Here is a 22,607-nt window from a genome sequence, read left to right on the forward strand (position 1 = left end):
AGTTTCCGACAACAGTTGCAGCACCGCCGCTGCTACGGCGGCGGTGGAGGAGGTGATCTGATAATGATGAAGTTCTGTTGAGGGAGATGATATTGATGATGGTGACGCTGTGAAGGCGATGAGAATCTTTCTGGTCAGAATTGAGAGGTGCTCGGTTCAGATGGTGGTTCAGCAGGTTCGAGTTGGGTTTGTTTTGGGGGTCGCAACTCGGTCGGGTCCTGGTCGACTCAGTTCGGTGTCGGGTCAGACAAACGACTCTGGTGAGCTCTTCACACTTTACTTATCTATTATTTCATTTCTTATTTTTATTTTGACCGACCCGATCCACGACTTTTCCTCTGTTTCCGGTGACCGATGATAATGACGATGTAGGTGACCTGGTGGTGGTTATGGCGGCAGTTATGGGGTGTTCTTGTTCACTCTCAGATTTTTGGTTTGGTTCGGGAAGTATCGACTTAAGTTTTCGTTTCGAGCTCACAAGAGAAACACATGAGTAGTTCGGTTCAGCTTTGTCACGATTCAGTTCCGATTCGGGTCAACTCGGTCAACACCTGAGTCAACGGACGGTCAACGACAGTCAACCGGTCAAACCTCAGTCAACGGCAGTCAACTGTCGGGTCAAACGCGGTCAACACAAGACCCGGTAAACTTTAAACGAAACAAATTTTAATTTCGTTGTTTATATACATATTATTACACTTTACGCGAACCGAGCTCGAACCATTTCGTTTATAATTTAGTTTATATTTTGAAATACTTGACGAAAACTATATATATATTTGATTACATTGCGTTGGATTATTGGTTGAATTTTGAAAAATATAGCGACACTTAGATGTCGGGATGGTCCAAAAACAGAGGAAACTCTGTCCGTTTTCCGTTAAAAACCCGAAATACGAATGTATTTATATCCTAAAAACGACACCTATCGAGACTCGAGTTTTCTTATAAAATAATTAAAGATATATTTATTTTGGCGACGATTACTAGTTAACGAAAACTCATATGAAATAAATGTTACCTACTTTTATTTTAAACAACTAACACTCGAACTTTATTTTATTTATTTCAAACGCCCAAAATTCGAAAATATTTTATAAAATAAATATAATGTTTTATATTTATTCTTAACGTCAATGATTAGGAAATCGTATTTCAAAAGTCTAGTGTTCGGAAAAATATATAACATAATGAATATAATTATTTATATTTATTTCGAGTGTCGAGACTTCGGATATTCTTATAAAAATTATTCGTTACAAACGTCTAAACCGAACACGACACGTACCGCTACCCCTCTACGTATTTCTATTCGCGACAACTAACACGACGCCGTAAAACCAAGTCGTTTTCGAGACTTAGTATTATCCCGATTATAAACGGGATCAAATAACCATAGATTGGTTATTCTAAATCAAAACAATGACACCTTTATAGAATCGTTTAGTTAACGATTCGGTAGAGCTCGGACACGTAGTTTAGCTACGTTTAAATTAGAAAACTGATACGTTATTTCCTGTTAGGAATACTATAGATGTACGCTAGCTAATTCACGTTATTGGAACGACACTACGGAATCACACTAAGCTAGCTTTGCACAGGAACATTCAGGTGAGTTCATAACCCCCACTTTTTACTGTTTTACATTTTTATAAATGTTTTCGGGGGTGGAAAGACATGCAAGTTTTTGCAAAAGCAAACAATATTTCGATGAATGAAAACACATATTTATAAACTATGTTGCGAATGAATTTCAACGAACTCGAAAGGTTTACGAAAGGTTTATACTAAACATACCGGTTTTATAAAACAAACGCGTATTTTCGCAAACATGCATGATTTTCATGACTAGTGACGAGAACGTCCTAGTTACAACAACGGGACTGGGTTGGCCTGCGTACGAAAAACGAGACAACTCAGTGAGATCATGTCCCCCTTTTCTTTCAACGTTTCGGTTTACAACTTTCGGGGGGAAATACATGTCAAACTTAGGTATGATTAAGTTATGGAATGAACTCTTAGATCATGTGAGCATAGGCTGTAACTGAGGTGCCATTAATCCTTTTGAGGACCAAGGAACAAAGGTTAGATCTAATGGGTACGGGCGAGCCCCACTCACGGTCCATGGGTGACCAGTTAGAGTGCTGTTATGTCCAGCGTCGAGAGTTCGACACTTAAATTGCCTACGCGGGTTGAGTACCTCCTATGTCGTCGCATATATTAATGTCCTCGCGAAACATTAATGATCAACATGTTCATAGACGCTTTACATACCAACTTACAACACTATAACTTTCAAATGTTTTTAATATTCATTTGACGCAAACTCATAATACATGTATTTACAAACTTTGATAATGTTTTCAACTTATGTACAAGTAAGAGGACGTGTTGGTCCTGCTTACAAATACTCTTTTGGGCTCGGCCCATTCTCTCTCGTGCAATGCATGAATACTCTTGTGGGCTAGACCCACAGTTTTCATATAACATGCCAAGAAACTGATTTTACTAAATTTTCTCCACGGCTTTTAAACCTGTAAACAAAAAGATTTGTTTAAAATCTTTTTCAAAACAAACTATGAACTCGCTCAACTTTATGTTGACTTTTTCGCATGTTCTTTCTCAGGTTACATTTTCAAAACTATGGAACGGTTGGAATAGGAGAACCTATGGGAATTCGAGTACTTAGCGGCGTTCATTTTCCTAGAAGTCTTAGCTTTTTGCTTCCGCTGTGCAATGAAGATACCGGTCCAGTCACGCCAGCTCTGATTTTTCGGGGTGTGACAGATTGGTATCAGAGCATTAGGTTTCAGCGAATTAGGTTTCTGTAGAGATACCTAGGCTTTAACCTCAACTTCATTCTGGGGACTTAGACTATTAAGACTTAAACACATACAGAACGCCTAGCACTCGAATATGGGTTCCAACCGTTGCCGAAACAATGAGTAAACATTTTGATTTTAAACATACACACGTGTTGTGTTGGATACATAGTACACGAAATGATTAAACACAGGAAACAAAAACTTTGAGAGTTTGATAACATGCATATAGGACCTTTTGAAAACTCCTGATGAGAGCTTATGTCAAAATTCATTCAAGGTCCTCACTTAGAAACCGTGATAAATAACTCGGGCACACACCATTACATTATGTCGTCTATGCTATTTTAACTAACCGAGCAGGTAATCTACGTGGAACGAAACGCTAGGGCGCGAATACACGTGAAACTTAAACTATACGTCAACGGACATTGAAATACACCACACACAACTTTCGAGGCAAGGCCTTTGGAAAACATGATTGAGCATGACAACAATGATGCTAACCCGGTCAGTGGGAGAACTACTGGTCGAAAGCGGCAAATTGGCAAGTGATCCTGCAAACGACACGAATCACACTGAGGTACGCTTAAACAAGATTTCATAACGATCGATGCTTAGTCTAAAGAGACTCACAATTGTTGGCGCTGCAAAAGAAGTCACACATCTTCGCATCTCCCTTACTTCGTTATGGCGATTACGCTATGTTCGACATTCTATGGTAATGTCATGTAACAATCAGTCATCACCCGAAATTCCAGGTAAAGTCCTCAAAATTCTTTTGTTGAAATTTTGACTTATTGCATATAGTGAGTGGATTCTCATAGTTCTACTCCTCCTAATGATCACTGTATCATGAGGATTCCTTCCATGGTAGCGAATACTCATTTGTTTTTTTTTTTCTCTTGACAAATTCATAAGCTACACATGCATTGTTTGTTACGCATGTGGTTTCACTTCGAATGGTTGTTTTGTCAACACCTCATATATTATTTCGCTATACTCAATCTTTGCATTGTGATCTAGACGACCCGTATTATTGCAAAGTGTTGACTCCTTGGTATCGAGTCAATGGATTTCTTGAAAAACTCATTTTCTTTCGAAAGGCATACATGGTTTTTCATTGTAATCATGTCGAAACTATCTTATTGATACATGAATTTATTGTTGGATTGTGTTTCTACCAAGTTCAATTGATTGAACTTGCTCGTAATATATATTCGATTCAAGATCCATATGATGGATTGAGGCCATCATATTCGAAATAATCCCAACAAGCACTTCATTTGCTTTGAACCATAACATGCTTGTTTGGTCTTCGACTTCATTGAATCGTTTCTTTGATCACGATCACCTTGTGGTGGCGTTTTTTTCACAAGTTTGAAGCTTGCGCTAATCTCGTTGCTCACCTCATGCATGGATTTAGTTATTTATTTATTTGTTTATTGATATTAAATCCGCTTTGTTGGTTTATCATATTAAAGCAATCTTAACACAATCATGTGTTAAGATAATGGTACACAAATTTATGTCATATTCCGGTGTACCTCTTAACAGTTCATTCATCATCGATCGAACGTTTTGTGATATTTATTGCTCCTTCATCTTTGATCGAAAAACATTATTTATTCGTTTCATTTTCATTTGAAAATCCTATTGGATTTGTTTGGAACATCCACATTTATTTCGTTGAGCCTTCATTTTATCTAAAACACGGTGATACTTGTTTGGTCACCGCTATTATTGAATTATTTCAATCACTACGACACCTTGTGGCGTCGGTATAAACTTGTAGCTTGCGCTAATCATGATCGATCGTTTCATGCAAAACTACGTACGCTCTTTGCTTGGCTAATCATCTAAATAGTCTTAATGCAACTATGTATTAAGACGATGATACACCAGGTTCGGTTGTATTTCATTTCGGTGTATCCTTGCAACACGTTAATTTATTTCATTTAATGGTTCGATAGTGGACAAATGATTTTCATGCTTCTATTTTATTTGAGCTTGTTGGATTCGAGTTTCAATCATACGACAACCAACACGAGGTTCTGTTGGTAGCACATCTCTTGTTTTAGAAACTGATTCGCATATTGTGAACGTTCATTTGTAAGTCCATTGGTCGAAATTCCTCTTATGTTGGACCCCCATAAACTTAGTCACTTTGGTGATAGTATCACTACGCTTTGTTCACTTGACATCAACTCAGTTGAACCGTTGGGTTCTTATTGATGCAAAATGTCTTTACATTCACGTAATTCGAATAAGTCTTGATTCGATTACGCGATCATTCACTTTGGCACTATTCGGACTTACCTAGGAACAACACAACTCTGAGGAGATAACATAGACTAAATTTCGAGGACGAAATTTCTGCAACAGGGGGAGAATGTGACAACCGGTAATTTCTGGGTTTTAATTATGCGCATAACGAACATTAATATCATCATAAGAAGCGTAATTAGACGTAAATTAACTTAATTAGGCCCTAGGAAAGCCTAGGAGCGTCTACTTGATTCACGTTACGCGAACGGCTTAAACTAAATAAATACTTAAAGCGTGAAAACAATAAAACTGTTATTTCCTTCTTTTTCATATACTCAGATTATTATTATTTAGATGTGCGACATCAGACAACTCGCATATGCGGTATACACTCGCACACATTAAAAACCCAACTAGCTTACGCAATTATTTGCAAAACCCAAAAATTTATTTATCATGTATAGCTCCTACAAAAAAAAAATACCAAATGTACACTATACACTTTAAATATGTGTGTATATAAATAAACATGTAACATAAACATATACACTTACATTAATATATATACACACTTAAATAGTCTACATCCATATTTTTATAAAAAGATAAAGATGCAGGTGAATTAATGGTATAAATGAAAGTAAAAAAAAAAAAGATATAAAGAAAAAGAAAAATCACCAACTCTTTATGGCAGAAACATCACGTGGCTTTGTCCTAAAACCATCATATTTTCTTTACTTGTGGTGATGCCTAAATATTTATGAGGTATGGTCAATGGTTTTAAGAAAAAAAAATCTAAAACCTATTAGTTGACTATCCAAACGTTAACAACTCACCTGCACTTTCAAAAACTCCTCACATCCATTGCAACCCTAATGCCTTTATCTCCTACAAAACACGCACACCTCAGACCCTTTCTGCCTCTTCCTTCTCTCTCAACGGTCGCCGGAGTAATCTCTGACCGAGATTTCGGCCGTACTGTACCCAACCCACTCACCCATCTCCCTAGAACTCTGATCCCGGCAACCGAAGATCCCGATTGCCGGCCGGCGTTGTAAACCCGACGAAGTACGCACACCAGACACCACCCCCCACTCTCGTCTCTCTCTCGTTTCGTCGGTAAAGTTTCCGACAACAGTTGCAGCGCCGCCGCTGCTACGGCGGCGGTGGAGGAGGTGATCTGATAATGATGAAGTTCTGTTGAGGGAGATGATATTGATGATGGTGATGCTGTGAAGGCGATGAGAATCTTTCTGGTCAGAATTGAGAGGTGCTCGGTTCAGATGGTGGTTCAGCAGGCTCGAGTTGGGTTTGTTTTGGGGGTCGCAACTCGGTCGGGTCCTGGTCGACTCAGTTCGGTGTCGGGTCAGACAAACGACTCTGGTGAGCTCTTCACACTTTACTTATCTATTATTTCATTTCTTATTTTTATTTTGACCGACCCGATCCACGACTTTTCCTCTGTTTCCGGTGACCGATGATAATGACGATGTAGGTGACCTGGTGGTGGTTATGGCGGCAGTTATGGGGTGTTCTTGTTCACTCTCAGATTTTTGGTTTGGTTCGGGAAGTATCGACTTAAGTTTTCGTTTCGAGCTCACAAGAGAAACACATGAGTAGTTCGGTTCAGCTTTGTCACGATTCAGTTCCGATTCGGGTCAACTCGGTCAACACCTGAGTCAACGGACGGTCAACGACAGTCAACCGGTCAAACCTCAGTCAACGGCAGTCAACTGTCGGGTCAAACGCGGTCAACACAAGACCCGGTAAACTTTAAACGAAACAAATTTTAATTTCGTTGTTTATATACATATTATTACACTTTACGCGAACCGAGCTCGAACCATTTCGTTTATAATTTAGTTTATATTTTGAAATACTTGACGAAAACTATATATATATATTTGATTACATTGCGTTGGATTATTGGTTGAATTTTGAAAAATATAGCGACACTTAGATGTCGGGATGGTCCAAAAACAGAGGAAACTCTGTCCGTTTTCCGTTAAAAACCCGAAATACGAATGTATTTATATCCTAAAAACGACACCTATCGAGACTCGAGTTTTCTTATAAAATAATTAAAGATATATTTATTTTGGCGACGATTACTAGTTAACGAAAACTCATATGAAATAAATGTTACCTACTTTTATTTTAAACAACTAACACTCGAACTTTATTTTATTTATTTCAAACGCCCAAAATTCGAAAATATTTTATAAAATAAATATAATGTTTTATATTTATTCTTAACGTCAACGATTAGGAAATCGTATTTCAAAAGTCTAGTGTTCGGAAAAATATATAACATAATGAATATAATTATTTATATTTATTTCGAGTGTCGAGACTTCGGATATTCTTATAAAAATTATTCGTTACAAACGTCTAAACCGAACACGACACGTACCGCTACCCCTCTACGTATTTCTATTCGCGACAACTAACACGACGCCGTAAAACCAAGTCGTTTTCGAGACTTAGTATTATCCCGATTATAAACGGGATCAAATAACCATAGATTGGTTATTCTAAATCAAACAATGACACCTTTATAGAATCGTTTAGTTAACGATTCGGTAGAGCTCGGACACGTAGTTTAGCTACTTTAAATTAGAAAACTGATACGTTATTTCCTGTTAGGAATACTATAGATGTACGCTAGCTAATTCACGTTATTGGAACGACACTATGGAATTACACTAAGCTAGCTTTGCACAGGAACATTCAGGTGAGTTCATAACCTCCACTTTTTACTGTTTTACATTTTTATAAATGTTTTCGGGGGTGGAAAGACATGCAAGTTTTTGCAAAAGCAAACAATATTTCTATGAACGAAAACACATATTTATAAACTATGTTGCGAATGAATTTCAACGAACTCGAAAGGTTAACGAAAGGTTTATACTAAACATGCCGGTTTTATAAATCAAACGCGTATTTTCGCAAACATGCATGATTTTCGTGACTAGTGACGAGAACGTCCTAGTTACAACAACGGGACTGGGTTGGCCTGCGTACGAAAAACGAGACAACTCAGTGAGATCATGTCCCCCTTTTCTTTCAACGTTTCGGTTTACAACTTTCGGGGGGAAATACATGTCAAACTTAGGTATAATTAAGTTATGGAATGAACTCTTAGATCATGTGAGCATAGGCTGTAACTGAGGTGCCATTAATCCTTTTGAGGACCAAGGAACAAAGGTTAGATCTAATGGGTACGGGCGAGCCCCACTCACGGTCCATGGGTGACCACTTAGAGTGCTGTTGTGTCCAGCGTCGAGAGTTCGACACTTAAATTGCCTACGCTGGTTGAGTACCTCCTATGTCGTCGCATATATTAATGTCCTCGCGAAACATTAATGATCAACATGTTCATAGACGCTTTACATACCAACTTACACCACTATAACTTTCAAATGTTTTTAATATTCATTTGACGCAAAATCATAATACATGTATTTACGAACTTTGATAATGTTTTCAACTTATGTACAAGTAAGAGGACGTGTTGGTCCTGCTTACAAATACTCTTTTGGGCTCGGCCCATTCTCTCTCGTGCAATGCATGAATACTCTTGTGGGCTAGACCCACAGTTTTCATATAACATGCCAAGAAACTGATTTTACTAAATTTTCTCCACGGCTTTTAAACCTGTAAACAAAAAGATTTGTTTAAAATCTTTTTCAAAACAAACTATGAACTCTCTCAATTTTATGTTGACTTTTTCGCATGTTCTTTCTCAGGTTACATTTTCAAAACTATGGAACGGTTGGAATAGGAGAACCTATGGGAATTCGAGTACTTAGCGGCGTTCATTTTCCTAGATGTCTTAGCTTTTTGCTTCCGCTGTGCAATGAAGATACCGGTCCAGTCACGCCAGCTCTGATTTTTCGGGGTGTGACAGTCGTTCTGGATGGCCTCCTGAGCATTCATCTAAAAGACCCTGGCGTTGGTCTTTTTCCCTTCCTCAGCTTTCTTTGCCAGTTTTAGGCAGTTGGTCTTGATATGCCCTTTTTCATTGCAACTGTAGCAAGTTGCATCCTTTAGCTTTTTGCATTCAAGGGTCCTGTGCTCAGAGGACTTGCAAATCCCACATGCCTTTGGCTGGGATTGGGATTTTTGCTCATATCTGCACCTCCCAAAATGGTGCTTCTTGCAAGTCTTGCCCTTGGGTCTATCACCCGATTGTTGATCACCTTTCTTAGATCCCGACCCCTTCTTGTGTTCACGGTCTCCCCTGTGCTTCTTGTTCGACCGACGTGAATTGTCATCTTCACGTTTCCTCTTCTCAGCATCCGTATTTCTTAATGATCTCTGTCTAACTGCATCCAGCGTGAGGGACAGAGATATATCAGCTGCGGATCTGAATGTAGCGGGCCGAGAGGCCTTCACGCTTGTTTTTATTTCTGGGGCCAAACCCCCAACAAAACGTGCAATTCTTTTAGGTTCCGGGGTCACAAGATAGGGAACCAATCTCGACATAGTATTGAAACTCGTAAGATAAGCCTGGCAATCCAGGTTCTTCATGACCAAAGATAGAAAATCAGATTCTATTTTTTCAACCTCGTGCTGAGGGCAGTAGTTTTCCTTAATAGGAGCAACAAATTGTTCCCAAGTCAAGTTGTACAAATGTACCTTTCCGGTGGCTTGAATCAACGATCTCCACCATGCTAAGGCTTCTCCCTTGAAAGATTGGGACACAAACTTTACAACATCCCTTTCAGCACAACCACTAATATCCACTACAGTGTCCATTTCATCCAGCCAAGTCATGCAATCCGCTGCCCCTTTCTCCCTAGTAAAATCCCGGGGTTTACAAGAAACGAAATATTTAGACGTACAGGACTTGGCACGTGGTGCATCATCAAACACAATCTTCTTGGGTGGAACACTGTTATGGTTTGAGGAGTGTCTATCATCATCCTTCTTAGACTCATCTTTCTTGGATGGCGGCTTGCTATAAGGCTCCGAATGAGTCCTTAGGCTTGGTATGCGGTGTAGATAGGGTCCTACTATGAGTCCCACTATATTCATTGTACTGCCGCTCTAAGGCCTTGGTAACAGCATTATCCACGAGTGCTTGCAGTTCCGCACTGGTTAACTGTATCTTAGCATTCTCGTGGTTTTCCACCGGACGACTGTTCACCTCGTCCGACCCAGCCATGTAGCTTCAACTGCTACATATAAAAATAATGGGCAAGGTTTTATTTAGAAGCTTTTATAGTATTTTATATTTTATTAACCATGGTTTTAATTGCCATTTTAGGTTAATTTGCTACAAATGTAGGATCTTTATTAACATCCTAAATTATAAATTAATAATAGCACATAAGGCCTAATCACGTAGACAGCTTTAATTAAATATGCACCAGGATTTTACAGCATCCAGGTATTTAGGTTTGAACCACAGTTCATCACATTTTCTTGACAGGGAGTCATAAGCTACCACTGTCTTTAGTCCCAGAGGACATTAATTATTGCCCGTAGGCACTTCATCCTTAAGGGATGGTTATATAATTAAGGGAATTTAAATTAACCCTGTTAAAAGATGGCCTGTGTGACTTTAATAATTCACAGTTTGCCACAATGTTAACATATTAACAGATGGTAACATGGATTGGAATCTTTTAGATAGGTTTTACCGTCTTGGCCATGTCTATAATAACATATAGGCTAGGTTTTACCTTTAAGATTCTTTTAATAATTAACGCAGAACAATCCTAAATTGAGATGTCAAATTGGATCTGAATCTAATTATGGAGCTACCGTCTTGGCCTTGTCTTAAGATGACATATGGCTAGGTCTTGTCCTTTTTAGATTTTGCCATTTTTAATACAATGGTATATCTTTTAATAAGAGAATTATTCATTTATTTTATGTTTTATGATTATGCACATAATATATAATAACAAAATGAAAATTTAAATTAAACATCTCATTAGAATTCAAACAGTACATTTTTGCCCTAACCGGGACTTCTACAAAATAATATGCCCACGCAGGGGCGAAAAACAAACAAATAAACCCACGCAGGGGTCAACTAAAAGACATGCCCACACAGGGGCAGATTACTAAAAGACAAGCCCACGCAGGGGCCGAGTACAGAAACAAAAATCCGCGCAGGGACTTGATTACAATTGAAATAAATAAACAACAAAGGTCTTCAATGACCCCTTCTTTTGGTCTTCCCCTTGAGTAAATCTGATAGACCTTTGAAGAAACCTCGGTTGTTCTCGCGCACCATTCGGATTTCCTCTTCACATTGGCCCAACCTATCGAGGACCTCTTGTTGACGTTCCGGCGGAATCAGTTGTGGTTGCGGCGGCTGCTGATATGGCTGCTGAGGAGGTTGCTGTTGCTAGAACACATATGGAGGGTACCCGGTAGTCCAAGTACTACCATAGTGTTGGGATTGAACCCTAACAGAGGAACAGATAATGTAAAGCCAAAACCGGATCCCATCAGTGGACACTTAATAAGCAGCAGTTTGCTCTAATCTTTCCCCTTGACAGTGGTTATCCAACAACTGATGAATCTTGAAGTGCTTCTCAAATACAACAACTGATAAACCAAACTCTGATGATTATCTAACAACTGCTGAAGACAAACTCTGTTGCTCTATCTACTGTCGTCTCCTAAGTACTGCTGAAGATTCAAGCACTGCCCTCTCAAAGACTGATCACCTTTGAAGAAAGCACTGAAGACTCAACATCTGTGCTAAGGCTACAACAGTGGAACGTGAAGCAGTAGTTTCCTTATGTTTTGTACTTTAGTGATTATCAGATGTTGCATAACAGTAGTTTGTATAGAACAGTATTTATAGTTTGTTAGGTCGTTAGATGTCACTATCATGGTGACGTCAGCTGAAGCATATCAGTAGTTTGGTTTGCCTATAAGTATGACAGTACTCTGTACTGTTACACTTGATCATTTTGAGTGAGTTTTTCTCCTCAATTCATCCTTTCATCTTGTGCAACCAACTCTGGTGTATCAGGCTGAGGGGGAGTTTAGATTGTAAGCTTTGACTGTAATCTTTTGCTTTTATGTAAATCTTTTGACTCAATGAAAAGCAATTGTTTATCAATCTACACTTTCCTTTGCTTGTGTTTACAAAGTTTGCTACTCATTTCCGCTGCACTTATTCGTTTTATGCAAACAAACACAATCACAGACAGCCTCCGATCCCAACAATTGGTATCAGAGCCTGGACAGTCAAATTCGATCTTACAATCAATTTGACGTAACATTTCAGCTCAAAATTCATTGATACTAAGGTTGATTGTATTCAGTTGGAAAACAGAGTAACGAGTGAATCATGGATAAAATGAATACTCAACTACTCTGAAAATCAACCAAGATGTCATATGACACACAAATCTCACACAACAAGTGTTTTCATGCATATGTTACTCATAGTTTTCAGATCAGTAAAATATCTGATAAATTATGGGATCGTTCGATGCTTTCAAAATTGATTTCAATTGTTGTTTTGATATTTGTGATGCTTTCAACAAACAACTAAAGTATGTACCTCATTTCAGCAAAACTTGTGTTCATCTAAAACACTAGAATACTGCTGAAAAGGAAAAGAGGGAATAAAACTTTGGTCAAAATCTCTCATGTGCTCAAAGGCAAGTTGAGTACCTTCAAAAGGATCAAATCAACTTTGTCAAAAACACATTGAGAAAATAAGAGGTCAAAACAGTCCTAATCACAAGTAATGTGAGATCTGTAATAAAACATGCTCAAACATGGTCAGGTTTCTCAAAACATTGCTTCAAAACGATTATGGACAAAGTATATTCAAAATATAATCTCCTTGTGAGTATTTCTGAACATATGAATAAAAAGGGTAAAAAGGGAAGAGGAAAATGAGCAAATCTCAAAGTGTAGCTATCTCAAAACTTTTGAAATCAAAAGATAAGAGTATAAGCATAAAACACTTTTGAGATTAAAATCAGATCATCAGTGGTCATTATACAACTATGTGCATTCATAAATACAGGAATTGTTCTAGTAACAATGGCATCTCCAGTGATTGTACTTAAAATGAATTTCAATCAATTGACAAGAAAATGACCCAAACAATGGTCAAGATAACTTGAGAATAATATGATCATGAATTCATTGGAAAACTGTCAGATCCTTTTGATTATTTTCAAAATTTCCTTTAATTTTTGTTAAGGAATTTTTTTCTGAAATAAAAACCAGATATATTTCTTCTTTTATGAAATATATTTTGTTCTTTTACTCTTTTTTTAATAGTAAAAGTTCATCTCTGGTCTGGAGGTAATTACCTTGTTTTTTTTTTGTGTGTAATTACTATCCCTAAAACTGGTCAAAAGGAAATGACATACATACCAAGGTCATGTTAAGCTCAAGTTAGGTTTTCACTGATCATAAATTGATTACAAATTGACTTAGACAACTGAGATACTCGTGCTCTAATTCTTGTAATTAGACACAAAATGAGCAGCTCTAGTAGAAATGCCTTCATCATCTAGGATGCTGAACCATTGTCTAAATAATAGACATTTGGCAAATCCTTGAACAAGATTCCGTGTAGATAACTGTTGACAATTTAATCTTGATGATTTACATCTAAAATGTATTTTGTTAAGAATAGCATCTCAAATGCTCAACAGATGTTAGAAAAGATACTGTGCCTTCACAAAGCAAAATCAAGTTCTACATCTGAACAAGCAGATGCTAACATTGTTTGTCAAAAGTTGAAATACTGCTGCACTATCTGTTGTTGAACCAATCTTCTACCACTGTTGTTTCTAAAATGCTGTTGTGCCTTAACATCTGTTCTCTAAAGTCTGTCCACTGCTAAAGTGTCAACCTCTGTTCTCCAAAACACTGATGTTCAAAATCTTTGTTACATCCACTGTTTCATTTTATTACCGTTGTAACTACTTGTGCTTGTTTCATCAGTAGTTGTCAAAACAACTGTCCTCCATTATTTACCATTCCATCAGATGTTTGACACGTGGTCAGTTTTTAGCCTTCAGATAAAAAATAACCGCTGCCACATCAGCAATCACTTTTTCCCTAAATAAAACCCTGATTAAATCCAAACAGGGTTTTACTGTCGAATTGAATTCCAAAAGTTCTCTTCTCATAACAGTTTCCCTCTCATAACTCCAAAAACTTCTTCGATCTTCTTCATCCAAAATGACGAAACCAAAATCGAAATCAAAATCAAAACCATCTTCTTCCACCACAACAGCAGATGCCACTCAAATGGCTGCTGAAACACCGGAGATTCGCTACAAATCTCCACACAACTATGTAGGTATACTCACAAAACCTACCGATAACCACACCTTCGATTCCATCCTTGACATCCTTTCTGCATCAAAGTATAAAACTTTGATAACAGCAGACGCTCCTATTTACCTTGACACCCAGAGAGAGTTCTGGAAAAATGCCACCCTTGAAAAACAAGGAGATATCATCGCCGCAATAAACTCCTCGATACAGGGTAAGAAGGTAAATATCTCACCAAAATCCATCTCTGAAACCTTTAAACTCGATGATTTAAATGGAAAAACCTCTTTTACAAAAGACGAGTTGGTAAAGGATTTCATGAAAAGGGGCTATGCAGAACAACCAAACAGGGACACCCTACAAAAGGGTTACTTCCCTTCTGCACCCAGATTTTTATTCTACACACTGCTCATGTGTGTTTCAAATAAAACAACGTCCTTCAATGCGATACCAACAAAAATCCAATGCCTGGGGTATGCAATTTTGAACAATGAAAACTATAACTACTCCCAGGAAATATTTGATGATTTGGTAAAGAACGTTGATAATAAGGCATTTCTGCTCTTTCCAAGGTTTCTAAGTTACTATTTTGCACAAAAATTTGTCGAGAAAGAGGCAGAAGTGCCCAAACAAGGTGTCTCATTCAAAATAAACTATTTAACAATAGAAACTTTTTCAAGAATGATGGCACCAATAAAATTAAAAACAAAAGAGGCAGAGCAGGTTTTAGAAACTGCCACTGACCCTCAAGAAACCACTGCTGAGCCCACTGCTCCAGGTGATCAGAGTAGCACACCTACTGCTCTGAAACCCACACATGCCACCACCAAAAAGACCAAAAGAAAACCATCCAGAAAACCCACCAAACCCAAAACAAAGGCAACTCTGGAAGATGAGATCCCATAGCAACTGCCAGTGACAACACAAAAGTCACCAGAAACCACTGCTGCTACTTCCTCACAGCAGTTGGTAGAAACATCTCAACCCCAACCTCAAACTCCTCTTGCATCCTCACAAAAGGATCAAGTTGTAAGCACAGGGACACCACAATATGAAGCTCTAGGTCCACTCGGATCTATCTTCCACAGTCCTGATCCCAAGGACATGTCTGTTTCTACACCCATACCCTCACCAATCATATTGCCAAAATCAATAATACCCCTGTTGCATGCAGTTGATATTGCACAGACACAAACCAGTTCCTCTCAATCACCCATTACTGAGAGCATACCTCCACAAGTGACTGGGTCTGATGTTAATACCTCTGTTATCCAAGCAACAGTTGAGGAGGCTACACCCCCTGAGTTATAAGTAACTCTCGGTGGTAGTTCAAGTGGAGCAGCAACTACAACTGATGGATCAACAGATCTTCAGTTGGACAGTTGTTACATAACTAAGACTCCCTTGAAGGCAATTTCTTCCATGGCAACATCGGTAACCACCAGTAAGTTATCTTTAGCTGCTGGTAACATCAAAGGTTTATCTGTTGCTGAAGAAAGAAGTCCCCAGTACCAGGAAAAAGGGGCATCAATGGATGACTTTTGGGCAACAGCTCCTAAGTCACACATTGATACAACCACCACTTGTGGGGATTCAGATGATCCTGTTAAATCAGGTGATGATTCAAGATACAACGAATTGACGGCCAGAGTTGAAAATCTAGAATCTTCAGTTGCCGAAATAAAAGATATGGTGCAGCAGCTGTTAGAAGCTCAAGTAGCCCAATCTTTTGCTCCTCCTGCTCAAGCACCTGCTCCACAAGCATTTGCTGTAAATGAGCTATGGAATATTCTCCAACCACTGCTTGAACATCAGCAACAATTGGCTGCTAAACAGCACGCAAATCAAGTACAAATGCTGACCAACATGGTGGAGTCTCGGTTCAAAGACACTCAAGCAGACATCAAGGCTATAAAGGCCAGCATACAACAGAATGCTCAAAGGGAGAAAGGCCCATCTACCATTTTCTTCATGAATACACCCCTGGCAGATAATGCCAAAAAAGGGGGAGAAAACCAAGCTGAAAAAGAAAGGTATAGAAGATGGGATATACTTTGAACCACAAAAACTTCAACAGCTGATACAACAGTAGTTACAAAAACTACTGTCAGTAGCTAAACAGCTGCCATCTCATCAACACACACACCTCCAACACACACAACTACTGTTTCAACACACACCACCACAACTACTGCTCCACCTCCAACATCATCATCTGTGTCTATAACACAAAAACCACCACTATCATCATCTACAATCACATCACCACCACTGCCTCCTGCCATAAAGCAGAAGACAGCAGATGTTATAACATCTGTTGTAATGACAACAGTGGTTGGAACACCAGTTGTTTCAACTACTGTCAATCAGTCACAATCACAAACCACTGATCCACCCAAAACATCATCAGCCTCTGCTCCATTAAAAAGGAGAAGGGTTTTCATTCCTGATGATGAGTCACCACCACCCTCACCACCATCACATTCTTCATTCCCTGCTCAAAAGCAGAAGACATCTGCTGACACATCAGCAGTTGTAATGACAGCAGAAGTTGAGACACCAGTTGTTTCAACAGTTGTTAGTCAACCATCCACCACTGCTCTATACTTTCCTATATACCAACCAAGGCTCTTTTGCAGAAAAAGAAAGCCTATTACTGCCGATGAAGGGATACATGATCCAAATGCTGAAAAATATCCACTAGAGCTTGAAGCCATCAAAAATGAGATGAGGCAGTTTTATACAGAAACAGATCCTTCAAAAAGAAAATTCTCCTCACTCATTGGCTACATAGCTCCAGAAGATATAACTGATTATCTCAAGTTAAAGGCTAGGCAAGCTAAAGTTAAAGCTAAGGTTGACAGTGAAAAGGAAAGACTAAGCGAAGTAGGCATTGCTAATAGACTGGAGTTCTACCTTGCAAAGGTTAAGCAGATGGAAGAATTTGCACAAGAGCTAGAAAAAGAGAAGGCAGATCAAAAGAAGAAATTGAGAGAACAGCTTCTAGCCTTCATCATGAAAGAAAAGTTCTATCCTGCTGAAGAATCCCAGTTTAAAGAATGGCCATTAGTAGCTTTGAAGCATGAGGCTGAAAGGATCCAAAATGTCAAAAATGATCCTTCAAAGAAGAAAACTGCTCCAAACTGGAGTAAGTACAAAAGGCTCATTGCTGATCTCACTGCTGAGTATAAAAGAAAGAAAAGGGAGTTGGTGGATGCCAAGATAGACACTACTGAAGCCATATCAAAATGGTCTAGGCAGCAAACAGATGAAGCCTATGAAAGGCTGAAGAATAGAAAAACTGCTGAATCAAGGGCTGCACAGAAACGAGAACAAATGTTGAAACTTGAACAGCAGATAGACAACCTCAAAACAGTGTTGAAAACAGCACACAACCTTACACTGCAACAACTGACTGAGGCAGAGGTTAAAGAAAAAGAAGCAGAGTACTTCAAAGACATCATCATGAAAATGGGTCTGAAAGAAGGCAACTCAACAAAGCTTCAGAGCCTGTTTGAAAAGGCATTAAACAAATCTGCATCACCAAACACTGCAACAAATACTTCAGAGATTGACAGGCAAGAACTCATTGAACAAGAAACTGCAGATGACATAGCTGCAGCAAACAAAGTCATTGAAGAAGCCCTCAAAAGAATGTCTGATAGTTTGCATGTGTTTTCAAGGCCATTATCTCTCAACTCATCTGGAAATAAATCTCTCCCAAGAAACCCATTAGGCTTTAAAATACTAAAGTGGATGTCTGATCAAAAGACCCACGTATTGACTTTGGTCAGAGCCAATGGTGAGGTGAAGCATATATCAAGGAAAGAAGCACTAGGCCTTAGTGTTCAAGATTTGCAGGATCTCCTTGAGCTTTCACTGTGCAGGGATGAAGATGACCAGAGTGCCAAAGAATTTGAAGCTGAATTCAAAGAACAAACTAAGGCACTCTTGATGAGTAATAAAGGTCCTGAATAAGGAAGGGTTTTGGCATTATCTGTTCCAGGGGGAGATTGTTGGGATTGAACCCTAACAGAGGAACAGATAATGTAAAGCCAAAACCGGATCCCATCAGTGGACACTTAATAAGCAACAGTTTGCTCTAATCTTTCCCCTTGACAGTGGTTATCCAACAACTGATGAATCTTGAAGTGCTGCTCAAATACAACAACTGATAAACCAAACTCTGATGATTATCTAACAACTGCTGAAGACAAACTCTGTTGCTCTATCTACTGCCGTCTCCTAAGTACTGCCGAAGATTCAAGCACTGCCCTCTCAAAGACTGATCACCTTTGAAGAAAGCACTGAAGACTCAACATCTGTGCTAAGGCTACAGCAGTGGAACGTGAAGCAGTAGTTTCCTTATGTTTTGTACTTTAGTGATTATCAGATGTTGCATAACAGTAGTTTGTATAGAACAGTATTTATAGTTTGTTAGGTCGTTAGATGTCACTATCATGGTGACGTCAGCTGAAGCATATCAGTAGTTTGGTTTGCCTATAAGTATGACAGTACTCTGTACTGTTACACTTGATCGTTTTGAGTGAGTTTTTCTCCTCAATTCATCCTTTCATCTTGTGCAACCAACTCTGGTGTATCAGGCTGAGGGGGAGTTTAGATTGTAAGCTTTGACTGTAATCTTTTGCTTTTATGTAAATCTTTTGACTCAATGAAAAGCAATTGTTTATCAATCTACACTTTCCTTTGCTTGTGTTTACAAAGTTTGCTACTCATTTCCGCTGCACTTATTCGTTTTATGCAAACAAACACAATCACAGACAGCCTCCGATCCCAACACATAGGGCCCTTCCAGGTGACGAGCGTTGTAGTCTCATGCCTCCTGATATGGGTTATATGCCGCTGGACCGACATAAGCAGGGATTGGGTTATCAAAACCCAACGGTGGCGCCACAGGCGCGGAATGTACCTCCGAGACAGGGTTTGATGGTCCCCCATCTGCGGGTCTTCTTCCGGGAGTGGCGGATAGCGACTGCCACTCGGGGACTGAGGAGTACTGATGCGGACTCCTCCTCACACGGACATCCGCGTGTTCGATCTTCTCCGCCTCGGTGGCTCCTGAGGCGGTTGCTCCACTGGTGGTGGTGGTGGCGGAGTGACTGCCACAAATCGAGAATCCTCGGAAGGATCCTGCTGCTGTTGTTGCTGCTGCTGGTATGGAGACGAGTGGTGAGAGGGGGTAAAATACCAGTCAATCTGCCTGAACCTCGCCTCGTAGCTGTCCGGACCGTGGTAAGGCGATTTGTGAAATGAGGACCCATCTGAGATCTCGATGGGATGGTTCGGGGTCCCGGTTGCAGGCTCCACGGGATCCGTGTCCTCATCCATGTCATCTTCACCCGAGAAGTGATCCTCGGGTCCTAGTGGGTTAAAACCCATGGGTTCTTGAAAGAGTGGTGCGAGTTGGATCTCTGTAAGGGTATGAAAGAGGCTTGAGGGTTATTGGGCTCGTTTTCAGATTGAGGCCCGAAAGAGTGTAAGTAAGAAGGTGAAGAGCTTAAGGAGATAGATCGCCTCCCGGGTTCGACGTATGTCCTCCACGGTTCTTGAGGACTTGTGCTCATTGTAATCGAAGGGGTACGCCGGTGCGAAGGCCCGGCTTCATGGTCGTGGCTCGTGAAAGGTGCCTTTCCCCGACCTCGTCTCATTCTTGGTGGCATGGTTAAACCTGTCAACAAAACAATGATACAACCACATATATATAAAATAAAATAAAGACAAAAAATGAAATAAAACAAATAGAGTTTGTCCTATGTTCTTGGTCTAGACTCGGAACTCAAAGAATGTGCATTTATTTAACTGAGATTAAACACAAAAGGCTAGTGTTTAATTCACTCAGCGTTGGCTCTGATACCAACCTGTCACACCCCTATTTTCCACGTGTCACCGGTGGGGGTATAGTGACGTAGTTGATGTCGTCATAGTCAAACAACACAAATATATATATATATATTTATATATATATATATATATATATATATATATATATATATATATATATATATATATATATATATATATATATAGGGGATGGTTCAAATGAAAACCACTTTTATTGTGAAAACTCAAAAACTAACTAAAAAAAGCCTAAAAAACACACAAAAAAAATTTTTTTTTTCAATTTTTTTTATAAAAATTGCTAGTTTTTATATATGACGGCCGGTTACCGGCTTCAGCAGAAAACAAAGAAAATTGTGTGATTCTAGTTATGTTATGAGGGGTTTTAAAGTTGTGGATAAATCAACGGTTTTGAATGACAATCGTATCAATAGTTACAATGAGGCCTTCGGCAGTGGCGAAGCTTGCCATTTTTCGACCGGGGGGTAACTATGTAAATAACATTTAAAAAAAGAAAACACTGACATTTGCGCGATGTGGCGAAGCCGCGAAGGCAACATATTATAACGACACACTCTAATGCTTGAAAATTTTAGAGGTTTGTTGGGTGATTAAGAACATCCAACAATGTACTTATTCGGTTCACGCTTCTATCATTGTAGATGCCATTAAAAAGTTCATCACCAAACCCGAGTTCCTTGACAAAAAACCCAAATAACCCGAAACTCGATTAAAAAATCCGAAGAACACCTCTCAGTCCCAACCCGCCCATTTTTTTTTGGAACAGCAGCAATAGTATTAAAAGAAAAAAAAAACCTAGCAACATGCTAGCAACATTCATACGAGTTACAATTGAGAAAAGCAAAAAAGGGATCAACACCATTCTAACGTTTAACCAATATATAACAAAACCTTTCCTGGTTTTTCAAAACATTGGCGACAACCGAACAAATACACCCAATAATTTTACGTTTAGACGACCTTAATTTTATAGCTTATATCATCTATTTGTCATATTTTGAGTGCTGCAAAGCAAGCATATGTAAAATTCTGTTACAAAAAACTTCATTCTATCACTATCAAAAATAACTTTTACCAACAGTAGAACAACTTTATTAAAACAATACATGAAGTTGTATGTTAGCAATACATGAAAAGAATTTTAAATACAAGAAAACCACTAACCAGAAGAATTACTATCAGATAATTTCCAGGCTTCTTCTCGAATGCTAAAAAGGTTCATTTGTATCTCTCGGGAAATCCGGCCTTCAACAAGTTGAACGGCAACCACATTTTCAGCTCCACTTCAACCGTGTATAAAAGAGTTGTATCATATTGTTGACCAGATACACAACCACTTAGTTCATACTGCACCATTGATAAGTTTATAACACAATTGCAAGTAAATAAAATTCAAATTTGATTACCCGAAATGAGTGTTTGAGATTGCTTGTTGATTGTTATCAGTGTTTATTTCCTTATATTTTCAAATAACCAGTTTGTAATGAGCACCTTCAAACTGCTTATCTAAAACAACTTATTCGACATATTTAACTCACAAATTATTTGATAAGCAGTTTGAATAAGCAACCTCAAAACACTCTCAAACTAGTGTATCAAAATGCAATAAGCAGATTAGGCGTTTTAATAAGCAATCCCAAACACCACCTTATCCTACGGGTAAGCACGTCAGGTCCGGTTATGGGATAAAACTGAACTTTTAACCATCGTTTCGGTTTTACATTTTCATAAATGATCGAACTTGCTTGACCCGCCCATTCTGCCACATATATGATAAAAGAAAGCAAGCAAGCATACCTACTCAATCTCAGAAGAGAGTTTAGTGAACAAGTCATCAGGAATTGACCAATCAAAGACATCAAAATTTTCTTTGATTCGAGATTCGCTTGTACTCTTGCAAAGTATGCTAAGACCCATTTGTAGGCCCCACTGGAGCGCAACCTGAAACATCTCAAACTGAACTGGCCCGTCATCGACCTGAAATGTCTCAAACTGACCCGGGTTGTTACAGACCTGAAACTCTTGACCCAACCTGGCCCGTTAGCGAACCGAAACGTACAAAATCAATTACAAAAACTTGTTTTATCAGCAAGGGGAACTTCAAATATACATGAATTGCAAATGTTTCCATGCACTGTCAAACACCGGCATATTGTTTCTCTAGATAAAGTACACGTTAGCATACATACTCTCATTTCAAGGAGCATAACTATAAATACAATGATTTGTTTACTTACATAAAGGGCAGTAGGTATGTGATCCATAACTTGGGATATTATTTCTTCATCAACAAATCGAGACAATATACAAATCATTTGCCAAGCACGAACTTTCCGCCTATGAGTCTGTCAGAGAAAA

The sequence above is a fragment of the Helianthus annuus genome, chromosome 7 (assembly GCF_002127325.2).
Source record: "Helianthus annuus cultivar XRQ/B chromosome 7, HanXRQr2.0-SUNRISE, whole genome shotgun sequence".
Classification (NCBI taxonomy): domain Eukaryota; kingdom Viridiplantae; phylum Streptophyta; class Magnoliopsida; order Asterales; family Asteraceae; genus Helianthus; species Helianthus annuus.